General features: G+C 57.9%; 1 pseudogene; it reads right to left on the bottom strand.

Annotated features, from left to right (window-relative positions):
• On the bottom strand, positions 1–12042 carry LOC126936396 (beckwith-Wiedemann syndrome chromosomal region 1 candidate gene B protein-like; annotated as a pseudogene).
• Positions 12043–12343: the final 301 nt, after the last annotated feature.

The raw sequence follows: 12343 nt of genomic DNA on the forward strand, positions 1-12343 counted from the left end.
TCATATCAACTGGCCTGGGGGCAGAAAGAGGCAGAGTCTAGTCTGCTCCGTGCCCCTGTGCCACCACCTCCCCAGAGACTAGGAGCAAAGGGCCAGAGTGGGTAGTGACCTAGTGGCGCCTGGATACCCACACTCCAACCATCAGGACTAATTGGCCCTGGTGACACCCCTCAGAGGGTGTAGCTACCATCATCCTGTGTTAGAGAAAATCAGCAGAGACTCCGCGTCAGCCGAGGAGGCCGCACAGCTGGAAGGAAGCAGGCTCGGAACTCCCAAGCAGCCTGGCTTTCTGGTTTGGTTTCCATTTAGGTTTCCTACTTTTATTTTTCCACTTTACCAGCTTAATTACAGAGTCAAACCCAGTGCTGTGGGGACTCCTCTGTCTTGGCTTCATTAGAAGGCGAGAGGTGACCTGCTCTAAGTCTGTCACTCTGAATTTGATCAAGGATGGTACCTAGTAGTTTATTAAACCCACACATCCCAGGAGCAGGACTGCATCCCCCCAGCCCAAGCCAGGGACACACCTGGAGGAAGGCACCCCAGGAGCTGGGGGCTGGGAGTTCCAGGCTCTGAGAGGAGGCCCAATGGGCCCAGAAGCAAGCAAACATCTGTCTGGGTGACAATCAGGCTCTATTTTTGTAATTAAAAATGTATCCAAAGGGAAAAAAGAAACAAAAGGAACAATATTTGTACTCTGTGTTGCTGCAGAGAGCAGAACTGCGGAGGGGGTGCTGGTCCCAAGGGGTGGGCTGGGCTGTGCTAGTGCCCCAAATCCTGCAAGCGCAGGAGTAGGGGGGGCCTCTGAGGGGGGTCGTGAGTTCCGGGCCCTTGTGTGCATGTTCAGGTCCTGTCATTCTTGCCCCCAGCGGAGAGAGCAGCAGAGGAAAGGCAGTACATCCACCAGCCTTTGCATTCTCCTCGGAGCACACAGACATTTTCCTGCTATCTTGCACACAAGTGGGCCGCGGGACTCGTTTTGGCCGGGAACGTTGTCAGGAACTCTGTACACCACTTCCAGGTGGTCACGTCCAAGCAGCCCAGGCAGTCAGTCCTTCTGCGCCCTCTGCTGGCCAGATGGAGGCTCCAGACCCGGCGGGGCCATCAGGAGAGAACAACTGAGTGCCCTCTGCACACTGCATTGCCTGTGTTGGGCACAAAGAATGAACTTTTATTGCATCTTAACCCACTAGAAATGCAGGCTTGTCCATCACAGTGGGGTGTTACATACCCTAATATGTAGGGAAGGCATAGGTAGATTTCAGTTGGCCTTTTACAGATAAGGAAACCAAGGCTTGAGAAGATTCAAGCCTTTCTGCAGCCGGGGCTCACACCTACACTCTCAATACTTTGGGAGACCAGGGCGGGTGGTTCGCTTGAGCCCAGGAGTTCCAGACTAGCCTGGGCAACATAGAGAAACCCCATCTCTACAGATATTTTAAAAATTAGCTTGGTGTGGTGGCACGTGCCTGTGGTCCCAGCTACTTGGGAGGCTGAGGTGGGAGGACTGCTTGAGCCCAGGAGGTCAAGGCTATAGTGAGCCGTGATTGTGCCACTATCCTCCAGCCTGGATGACAGAGCGAGACACCCTCTCAGAAAGAAGAAGAAGAAGGAGAAGGAGAAGGAGACGACGAAGAAAACAACTTGCTGCACAAGCAGCTAAGGCAGGATTAACCTGCAGCCCTCACTGCTTTGCGTTCCTGCTAGGAAAGGCCCAGAAGCCAGAGAAGCCTAGGTCCCTATCCTGGTGGATCTTCGTGCTGGAGTCATTAAACCAGCTATTTCCCAGGGGCCACCCATGGGCCAGTCCTCACCACAGCCTCATGGGTGGTCAGTCAATGTTGTGGGCCCACTTTACAACCGAGGAGACAGAGGCTTCCAGAGGCAAACACACTGGCCCATGAGTAGCAGAGCCGGGGTAGGCCCAGGAAGCCCTGTCCTCAGCCACATGTGCTTTCTGGCGGGTGACCTCCACTCCAGTGCCTCCCTGGCTGCCTGAGGCCTCCTCTTCCCGGGTGTGGCAGCTGTACAGCTGCCTTGTCGGCATGTTCATGGCCCCATCAGGAATGTGTGCCGCAGGTGGCTTCACAGGGCTAAGAATGCCTGTCCTAGGTCAGGCCCAATCCCTACCCAGAGCCCCAGGGAACCCAAATTCTGGGACACAGGACACCCGGCCGGCGGGCCAATAGCCCCTATCAGGAAGTGACCAAGGACAGGCCGGGAGCTTTTCTCTTCCCTCTGACCCATGGTGAAACCTGCCTCGGGGCTGTTCCCTGGGTTCTGAGGCCCTGAGCTATCTGTCTTCAAACAAACGAAGGCCTCAAAGAATGTTCTATTGAGCCATGGGCCCCATATCATCCATCAATCACAGAGGGCTGGAGAATGCAGGCACAGGGTCAAGGTGGGTGGAAGGTGAGGGCTGGACACCACCTGAATCTGTGCTGATCCAGGGCCCACTAGAGTCTCCGGGTACCCGGAGCCTGCCCTCAGCAGCACCACCCTCCCACAGCACCCCAGGGATCCTGCAAGAGGTGTCTGTGCCCTTCCCGGCTGCCTCCCCAGCTGCTCTCCAGCTGGTGCCCTTTGGAGAGGGATATGATAAACAATGACAACACTCGCTGGCTTCATCTTGTTCCTGCTCAGGGCCCTGCCCTAACCCAGGGTTAAGCTCATTGCCTCATTTAATCCTTCCGAGACCCCTGAGAGGGAGGTGTGCTCATGCCCATTTTGCAAGGGACGGGACTCAGGCTCCCAGAGGTTAAGCCACCTGCCTGAGATCGCTGAGACTTGAGGTTGGCTCTGCCTTTCACCCAGCCTGAGCCCCTCCATAGGACTTCTGTGCAGGAACAAGAAAGCAGGAACGGAAAGAAGTCAAGGGCCCTGGGAATCTCCCCTGACATCCCCCACCCCAAGCACTAGAGCCAGGGCTGGGCATCTGTGCAGGGTATAACCCTGCCCAGGGATGCCTGACTCTGGAAAGGCCACCCCTTTGGCCTCAAACCACATCACCCAGCAGCAGGTCGTCAGACCAGCCCTGGACAGGAGCTTGACTGGCTCTGCCCCCAAAGGCCGGAGAGACCCCTGCCCCCGCTGAACCTCCACCTTCCCATCCATTAGATGGGGTGGGGAGCCATCCAGCCCAGAGGCCCCAGGGGCATGGGGAGTGACAGATTAACCCAAGGCCCCCCCTCCCGCAACAGGCAGCTCAGCACAAACTTGGCGGGGGGCCATGCTGGGCCAGAAGAGCTCCCCCGCACCAGTTTCCCGCGCAAGGCTCACCCCGCCCCCCAGGACAGGCTGTTCTTGGAGCGGCTGCCAGGCACGTCCTCCGCAGGTGCCGGCCTCCCTCCAGTGACGCGGCCACATGCGGCACAAGCTCCGATTACAGGGACGGCCTTGTGCTGGGGGTTCGGCCGGGGGTCCTCACTCCCTAGGAACCGATGGGCGGAGCTGGGCAGGCCCTGAGGGGAGGCACAGTGGGAACAGGGAACAGTCACCCCTGCTCCAGAACAGGTCCAGGGGCTGCTTCCCTTGGGGTTTGGAAGAGAGGGACCCCACTGATCCCAGCCTGCCTGAGACTTTGCTGGTTTCGGCACTGAATGTCCCAGGAAAGCGAGGGCCACTGGTCATCCTGGGCTCCACACAGCTCCTTTCTGGGCTAGGAAGGGAGCTTCCTGGCTAGGAAGCAGGTACCGAGGAGGGTCTCAAGGACACGTGGGGACCTATGTCAGACGCCCCTGCAGCCAGCTCTGAGCTCACCAGGCCTTTCCTCCTCTCCCTACCAACCCACAGGACACAGACACAGGGTCCCAGGCCCAGTGGCTCACTTCATCAGGGAAACAGCAGGACAAACAAATGTGGTGTGAGCAGGTCTCCCTTCCCACCAAGCCCCCTGACTCTGCTGGAGCTGGGGGAGACCCCTGTGACCAGCATGCCCTGCGCACAGGTTACACCAGGGCCCCAAGGCCTCTCCAAGCCACTCCCTCCCACCCTGCTTTCCACACCCAAGCCACAGTGTTCAGAGAAGCTCAGGGCCTATTCGAAATGCCAGAGAGTGGGGATGCCTCCAGACGGGTGTCATGAGGGCCCCCAGATGCACCCCACCACGCCCTCCTTCATGCAGGAGGACAGGCCTGCAGTTACTGAGGAAGCCCCACCCATACTGGGCCCTTGGGGGTGAAGGGGCTTCCCAGGCCTTGAGGGAGACTTGATTTTAGATGTCAGTCAAAAGCGCCTGCTACATGGCGTGACCTCTCTGAATCTTGTTACTTTCCTGTGCAGGACACTGAGGCCCAGAGAGATGGAGTGACTGGCCCAGGGTACCCCAGTAAGTCAGACAATGAAGCCACCTCCTGCCCTGGGCTGGTGTCCCGCCCCACTGACCTCCAGGGTCAGAAAAGGAGGGGAGCCCCCATCACTTCACTCCTTCCTTCTTTCCTTCCTTCCTTCCTCCCTCCCTCCCATTTTCCACCTCCTCCTGGCCGAGTTTTGAAGCCAGGGCAGTCGGCCAGACCCAGCGCAGAGGCCAGGAGGTGACGGCAGGCCTGCCCTGGCCGCCTCCCAGGTGGCTGCGCCCCACAGGCGAGGGCTGCTCAGAGTAGATACTCGACCGGGAGGTTGCCTGTGCCCCTTTCCCCAGCCACAGGGGCAGCCACTGGAACCTGGCAGCCTCAGGGCTGAAGCTGGGCGCCTGAGGGCTAAAGCTGGGTGCCTGCTGCCCCCTGGCGTCCCGAAACGGCACAGCCACCAGGACCCCCACCCACCTCATTCATGCCTCACACCTGGGGGTGACTTGGGCCAGGGCCTTGCTCTCTGACCCCAAGTCCCCTCAAGTCTAAGATGGGGGCTCTACCCAGTGTGGCTCTCCAGGCTGCAGTGGGCAGGAGTGCATTTTTCACAAAACCCTAACCCATCAGATCTGGGGGTGGGGCGGTCTCAGTGGCACCTCAGTGGGAAACAGCACGTGGACCTCGCCCGTCTCTAGGGAGTGGGGGAGGGGAGACAAAGAGCCCGCTCTGCGGAGAGGTGGGTACCCGCCCTGCCACCCCTCCCCCGTTTCCTCTCTGCTCCCTCTGCCCCTCCTCCCCTCCCTCCTCCTTCCTTCCCTCCTCATCCCCAGCTCCTCCTCTTCCTCTTCCTGCCCTGTCCCCCCGCAGGCCCGGCCGGCAGCCCGGCGCCCTCTGCCTTCGTTCCCGCCACTGGCGCTGCTGCCCGGAGCCCCTAGGTGACAGCTAGCCCCCAAGGCGGCAGCCTGTCTGTCGGGCCTGCACCTGCCCACTGCGTGGTCACTACCTGGGCACGTATGGACACTCACACCCTTCAGTCCGGAGCACAACTGTGCTCTGGCTGCTTCAGAACAACAAGGAATCATAGGCCCGCTTCTGGCTGGGAGCTGGGGGCCAGCAATCAGGGCAGCTGGGGAAGTGGTTAAGGAGGTGGCAGCACACAGGCTGGGCTCAGAGAGTGAGCAGAGATGGGCCTAGGGGAGGGGGCTGGAGAGGGTTGCAGGGCTTGGGGCTGCAGCTCAGGAACTGGCTTCACCTTGGAGGCTATCAGACCTGGTCCTCAGCATTGGCCCAGCAAGGGGAACAGCATGGGGAACAGGGGACAGGCACTGCCTGGCCAGCAGCAAACATGTAGGCTATGGAGTCGGGCAGAGCATCTGCCTCGTACTAGCTGTGTGTCCTTGGGCAAGTTGCTTAACCTCTCTGTGCCTCCTCTTGCTCATCTGTAAAGTTTCTGATGAGGCTTACAGGGCAAGTCAGTATGTGCCTGGCACAGCAGCCTTCTTCTTGAGGACACCACTGCCCTCACCATCACCAGCATCTCCCTCCAACCTACAGGGGCAGGCAGGGCAGAGACCTGCCACTGGCCACACCTCCAGCTGTGATGCAATGAAAACTGGACATTCACTCTATACCCAAGGATGTGGGCTCCGGGGAGGAAAGGCACCTACACCCCCTTCACGTAAACAGGCAGGCAGGGTGAAACAGGTCTGGTTTGTTTGTTTATTTTTGAGATGGAGTCTTGCCCTGTTGCCCAGGCTGGAGTGCAGTGGCTCGATCTTGGCTCACTGCAATTTCTGCCTCCCAGGTTCAAGCAATTCTGCCTCAGCCTCCCAAGTAGCTGGGATTACAGATGCCCAACACCACACCTGGCTAATTTTTGTATTTTTAGTAGAGCCGGGGTTTCACCATTTTGGCCAGGCTGGTCTCAAATTCCTGACCTCATGATCCACCTGCCTCAGCCTCCCAAAGTGCTGGGATTACAGGCATGAGCCACTGCGCCCAGCCTAGGATGAAATGTTATCTAAATGACGAGCAGTTTGGGCAGTGAACCCCCTTTGTCAGCGTTCAGGACAGTCCATGGGATTCAGGTCACTATGACTCTGATGCATCAGTCTTCACGCCAGCCCTGAGTGAGCACTGAGGCACACATGATGCCCAGCGCCCAGCAGTGGCCCCATCCCCTAGCTGCTGGTCAGTACCAGCTGCCACTGCAGCACACCCTCTCTGCCAGGCAGCCTCATGCTATGCACTTTATGTGCAAATGATCTTGTCTGATCTTCACAACATCCTGTGAGGCAGGGATTAACGTTGTCCCCATTTCACAGATGGGGAAACTGAGGCTCAAGAGTTCCAGACCCATGCAAGGCCTGGTCGATGGTGAAGATGCCAGCCTGCTGGGGCTGGCTGCAGAGTGCATGTATAAGTGCTGGGCCCTGTCATGAGCACGGGCCCCTGGCACGCATGCTGGCTGCTGGGGATTTTAAGATTGGGGCCCCCCTGCTGAGCCCGATCTACAACTGCCCCTTCCCTGGGTGCTCCAGGTTTCAATTTGAAGCAGTTAGTGAATTGAGCTCATGTGGGGTCTTATGTGTATTTGTATTTGCTTTTGGGTTTTTGGGCTTTTTTTGCGGGGAGGGTTGGAGTTTTATTGAGACAGACTCTTGCCCAGGCCAGAGTGGAGTGATACAATCTCAGGTCACTGCAGCCTCCGCCTCCTGGGTTCACGATTCTCATGCCTCAGCCTCTCAAGTAGCTGGGATGACAGGCATGCGCCACCACACCCAGCCAATTTTTTGTATTTTTAGTAGAGTCGGGGTTTTGTCTTGTTGGCTAGGCTGGTCTCAAACTCCTGGCCTCAAGTGATCTGCCGGCCTCAGCCTCCCAAAGTGCTGGGATTACAAGTGTGAGCCACCTCGCAGGGCCCTGTATTTGGATATTAGCCATGGCAGCCCGGCAGATGCTGCTGAGGGTGTCTGGGCACCTGGACCGGGGCCTGGTGGCCTGAGCAGCGCCACCTCCTCAAATGTCAAATTGAGGCCTGGACTAGGGGTGTCTGATTTATGGCCTCACCTGTCTGTCTGTCCATTCAGCATTATCTCCCTGGGACCTCAGGGGCGACTGTGCCTTCAGGGGCTTCTAGGTGGGCAGGCAGAAGCAGAAATAAGTATACAAGGCAGGCCAGTGCCCAGGTTACATGAAGAAAGAGGGATGGGGGATTTTCAGGGCAATGACTTGTGCCAAGACCCAAGAATGGAAGGGAAGGGACGTACAGGCAAGGGGACCATTCCAGACAGGGCACAAAGGCACAGAGCCACCCAAAGATGAGTGCAGGGCAGGCAATGCTTGAAGCTGGAGCTCTCTATCTCTCATGCTTCTTTGGTTTGCAAAATGTGGTGTGATCCAGTGGGGGCTGAGGGGCCAGGGCTCCGGGGCTGGCAGCCCCGGAAGCAGAGCAGTCACCAGAGGTCGAGGGTGAGAACCACCAGAGTTTTAGAAACTCACCCAGCCAGGTCCAGGGTGCCCGGAGCAGGGAAGGGAGGCTGCTACATCTCACTGAGATGCCAGCGTGGCTGCCCCCAGTGGAAACCAAATAGCCAGGTTCCCTGAAGCTGCCAGCAAGTCTAGGGGCAGGGAGGACAGGTGAGAGCTGAGGGCCTCCAAGGGTCAGAAGTAATTGCATGGGTTTTGTGACTTCTCCTCTTGCTTCTTGGAAATCTTTCCTGCTTCTTTCTGGATTCCCTACTGAATTCTGAAGGTTCTAAAAGACCTGGAGGCTGGGCACCATGGCTCATGCCTGTAATTCCAGTGGGAGGATCGCTTGAGGCCAGAAGTTCAAGACCAGCCCAGGCAACATAGCAAGATCTTGTCTCTATTAAAAAAAATTTTTTTTAATTAGCTGGGTGTGGTGGTATTCATACACAGTCCCAGCTACTAGGAACACTGAGGCAGGAGGATCACTTGAACCCAGGAGTTCAAGGTGGTGGTGAGCTGTGATCACACCACTGCACTCCAGCCTGGGTGACAGGGCAAGACCTTGTCTTATAAAAAATAAAATAAAGAGATCCTGGATATGGGTTAGATGGTGAGAGCTTGGGGCTGTCCTTTGTTCCTGGGGGACAAGGGACTGGGACCAAAGGAGGCTGAGGTCGAGGGAGATGTGGGTACCTAAGAGATGGGCAGTAGCTAAGCTCCAGGCCCTCAGGCAGGTGCCTGTCGGGGGACAGAGGCACTGGTGGCCATGCCACCCATCCTACCTGAGTTTCCCAGTTCTGGCTGGTGAGCAGGTGTGAGGCTGCTCTCTCAGGACCCCGTTCTAAGGCACATCTCTTCCTGATTCCACGATGCCCTTGACATGCGCATACACGCTCACATGCACACGTACACATGCACACACACCCCACCACGGCCCTTGCCAGGTTGGGACCACCAGCTGCTGGCTCCTCCCCCTGCCTCCCTGGATGGACATCCGTCCTTTGCAGGAGCTGTTCTTCCTTCTTCCTGAGTCCTAAGGTCGGGCAAGGCATCCCTCAAGGGAGTCCGCAGGTTGGGCCCACCGCCCCGCAGTTCCCAGTTTCTATGCTGTTGCCTGGCTACCTCCCCAGCCTCCACCATTGTCCCTTCCTGCCTCCAGGTCAAGGACCGGGGAGAGTCCATCTGGCCTCCAGGGTCCCATGAGGGGAGGGTGACCCAGTTTGTCCAGAGCTGCCCCAATTTTGGCATGGGAAATCCTACATCCCAAAACTCCTCAGTCCCGAGCAAACCAGGTCTCCCCCACGCAATGAGTGAGCTTCCTAGAGCAGGGTCCCAGCTCCTCCACCCATCTCCTCTGGTCCCTTGGCCTGTGGTATGAGAAAGGGGACGTGGGCTGCTCCAGACTATACCCTCGCTGTCCCCCAAAGGCCCCAAGGGCTCCAGTCTTCAGGCCTCACACTGGATGCCTCCCCCATGGGCCATCTGGGCCTTTATCTCCTTCAGCTGTGGCTGTTGGCCAGCGTGAACCCAAGTACGTGAACCACAGCCCACCACGTTGGAGCCCCCAGGTCCAGGCCCATAGTGGAGCCCAGTGAGGGGAGGGTGCTCGCCCATCCAGGACCCCAGGCCTCTCCCCAAAGCCCATAGCAGGTTGCTGCCCTCCCTCCATTTGGACACTGGTGTCAGGGACTGGGCCCTTGGCCCTAAGCCCATCTGGGGTCCCTAGTTCACTAGAGGCCAGTGGAGAAGCCCCTGTTGGCAGAGCCTCCTCCAGGAACGTGCTGCCCTGGCCCTAAAGGCCACAATTCCACAAACCTCTCAGGGGATGTGTCTGAGTCCAATGCCCAGCCCGGTAAGAACAAACCCTGGATGAGGTCCAGCCCCTGCCCCTCCTCCTAAAAGTCTCTGTCCAAACTCCAGTCCCAGAAGAGCATTCATAGAGTCCAGTTCTAGAAGGTTCCTCAGCACCTGATGGCTCACTTCCTCAAGTGTCATCTGCAGAGTCGGGGCCTAGCAGGTGAGAGGCAGAGTGGGCACCACAAGGCCTCCCCAAGACTATCTGACAAGCTTAGTCCCTTTGGGCTGAGGGCTGACCCCTGGGGCCCAAGGATACCAGGTCAGGGGGTGAAGGACCTTTGACCCCAGCCCCCCAGACTCTTAACCGGACACCTCCCAGATGAAGCCGAGGCCAGGCACCCAGTGCCTACGGCAGGCTGGAGGTCCCTCATAAGACTCTGGTTCCCAGGACAACATACCAAGCCTCGGGTGCTGGGATGGAGCCCCACAGGGTGTCAGACACAGATCCCACTGTGGGATCCAGGCAGCCTCCACTGACCAAGGTCTGCAACCGCACCTCACCTGGTTGAGAAGGTGTGAGGTGGGTGGGAACGGAGGTTCGGGCGGGCTGGAGTCACATCCAACCAGGCCTCAACTCTAGTCCCATCCCAGGCAAAACCTTGCTGGCTTTGTTGAGACAGGTCCTTAGAGAATCATAGGAGTAAGAGTAGGAAGCCTCAAGGAGAACACATTCACTTCACCCATGGAGGAATGGCGAAGGCCAGACCCCTCCCCACTCCTTCCAGATCCCCCTTCTGTCCTCTGCAGCATCACTCTTTTAAATCTTAAAATTGTAAACAAAGGTTTTCTCTATTCATCCCACTTCCCCTCCAGCCACAGTCCCATTTCTCAGCCCCCTTTTGGTGCAAAACCCTTCAGAAGGGTGTCCAGCCCATTCCTCCTGCTTGAATCCCGAGGGTCAGCCCCTAGGCCCATGACACTCTTGCCAAAGCCACCAGTGACTCCAGCACTCGGCCCCAAGGAAGCTCCCAGGCCGCCACTCACCTGCCTCTCCTCTCCAGGTCTGGCTCCTTTATTTTTCCCTCCCTTTCCCTGGTCAGAGCCCCGGCCACCTCCTCCTCATGCTGGAGTCCAGCCTTAGCCCTTGGCCCCTCTCCTCTCTAGCCCCATCCACTCCTGGTCATCTCATCCAGGGTGGGAGCTCTAAGTAAGACCTCAGCATGAATGACACCCTCATGTCCAGCTCAGACCACAGCCGCAAACTGCACACTCTGCCCTCTGTTCTGGCCCACAGGCCCCTCCCCTGGATGGACCTACAGGGTTCCCTCCCCTCATGTCGCCCCCAGCCACCCCTTCTCATCAGCCTTGCCCTGGAGGCCCCCTCATTTGGCCCTCTCAGCCCAGGCCCCAGTCAGCAGGAAGCCTGTCAGCCCTCCTTCCAGGGAGGTTCCAAACCTGCCCCTCGAATCCCCCCATGCCCCATCCAAGTCCACACCGCCTCTCATCTGGACCATGACAGAGACCTCCTGCACTGCCCCCTCCCCTCAATCCCTCATCAGCACATCAGCCAGAGGCTCCCTGGAGAACAGAAGGGGCTCAGAACCCTGCAGCAGTGTCCACTGCACACACAGGAAGAACTCAAGTGCCCGTAGGTGGTGAGTTACTTCCTTATGCATTGTGGTGACCCGGATCATCTGCCTCCCCGAAACCTGCACATGCACTCTAATAATGCAAGCTACGAACGGGTGGTCACCTTTGCCAGCTGTCATCCCAAACAGCTGGCACGGGGCATGCACACAGTAGGTGCTTAATAAGTGTGTGTTGGGTTAAGATAGGCCCAAAGCCATTTCAAATGTCCAGGCAGTGGTGTAGGCAGGGGTCAGCTCTGAAGCTGGCCTCCTCTCATTCGGGAGACCCTCAGAGGTCCCAGCCTCCAGGGTGAGGCCATCAGAGCAACACTTCTCAGTGCACATCTGGCTGTGTCCCTGCCAGCCCTAACAGGGCGATCCCTCTCTCTAGACTCACTTTCTGCCCCGTCACCCCACTGTACACCCTTGGTGCCAGCCCCTTCCAGTGGCTCAGCTTCCTGAACACTCCAAGCCTAGGCTCACCTCTAAGCCATTATCCAGGCTATTCTCTCAGCCAGGATGCCCTTCCCATACCCGACCTTTAAGACTGGCTGAGGCAGCACGTCCTCTGAGAGGCCTTCTCTCCCAAACCTGAGCCCAGATGAGATAAGGCCCTTCCTTCCTCCAGTCAGCCTGGATCCTCTCATCTGGCAGAACTGTTGCCCTGCTTCTCCGAAGCAGGGAACGCCCTAGGGCTGGGGACGCACAGGCTCACTGGCCCATAACCGAAGCCACTTCCTCTGGAGGAGGAAGTCCAGGGGTCCCAGGGTTCTACTTGCTTTTTTCTTCACCCAGCCCAAAGGGCAATTTTCCCACATTCCCTCAGAAACAGGAAGTTCCCCTACCCACACCGAGCCCATTCATGACAAAAAAAAAAAAAAAAAAAAAAGTCTATCCAATTTCCTCTGCTCAACCAGTTCCCCGGCTACCTGAGACCCTGCTTCACCTGGAGGAAGACAGTGTAAGTTCCCAGGACCCCCGCCACCCCTCAGCGCCAGAGGACCCTCAGCCTCCCTCGCGCACCTCTGGGCAGTTTGGTAACTCATCCCATCTCCTTCTGCCGCTTCACCCTCTAAGCCCTCCCCAGGGAACCCAGGAGGCGTCTGGAAGCTGTTGGGGCAGTCCCTCACACCTGCCCCATGGAGTAAGGGTTCATGTGGA

This window comes from Macaca thibetana, chromosome 14, assembly GCF_024542745.1.
Source record: "Macaca thibetana thibetana isolate TM-01 chromosome 14, ASM2454274v1, whole genome shotgun sequence".
Classification (NCBI taxonomy): domain Eukaryota; kingdom Metazoa; phylum Chordata; class Mammalia; order Primates; family Cercopithecidae; genus Macaca; species Macaca thibetana.